This window comes from Nannospalax galili, unplaced genomic scaffold, assembly GCF_000622305.1.
Source record: "Nannospalax galili isolate Female #2095 unplaced genomic scaffold, S.galili_v1.0 scaffold1282, whole genome shotgun sequence".
Taxonomy (NCBI): Eukaryota; Metazoa; Chordata; class Mammalia; order Rodentia; family Spalacidae; genus Nannospalax; species Nannospalax galili.
The window spans coordinates 539,687-540,389 of NW_008348795.1; positions in this window are offsets into that span (position 1 = coordinate 539,687).

Below are 703 nucleotides of genomic sequence, written 5' to 3' on the forward strand. Positions count from 1 at the left end.
TAAATAAATAATTTAAAAAAATAAAGTGACTCAGATTCAACAAAACCAAGTATTTCCTCTTCTTTTACATAAAAATCTGTGATTCTTAGTGGATGCCCCCATGAACTCTGCAGATGGTGTATTGAATGATCTTCACCCCCTAGCATTGTAGTACATGAAACCCTTTCCTGCTTCTTCATGCCAAAACACCCCATGTCTATGGTTACCTGAAGTGTACTTGTGGCCATAGAAGTGATAATAGCAATCCAAGCAGGGAATAAATTTTGCAGCAAGACCAAAGTAAAGTAAATACCTCCTAGAAAAAGTTTGGCAGGGAAACTGTCAGACTCCCACGTACCCCTGCAGAGAGATGCAAAATGACTGTAAATCTAATTTCTAACCTCATTTTGTTGTTGTTTGTTCAGAATGAATCAGATGATGGGGTGAGGACACAGGGGAGGGGAAAGGAGGCATATGACCCAAAATGAGCTTTGAAAAATGAATAGTGGAGCTGGAGAGATGGCTCAGTGGTTAAGAACACTGGCTGTTCTTGCAGAAGACCCGGGTTCAAATCCCAGTATCCACATGGCAGCTAACAACTGTCTGTAACTCCAGTTCCAGGAGATCTGACAGCCTCTTCTGTCTTCTGTGGGCATTGCACGACACGGGTACTCTTACCTATATGCAGGCAATACACGCATACACATAAAATAAAAATAATAAA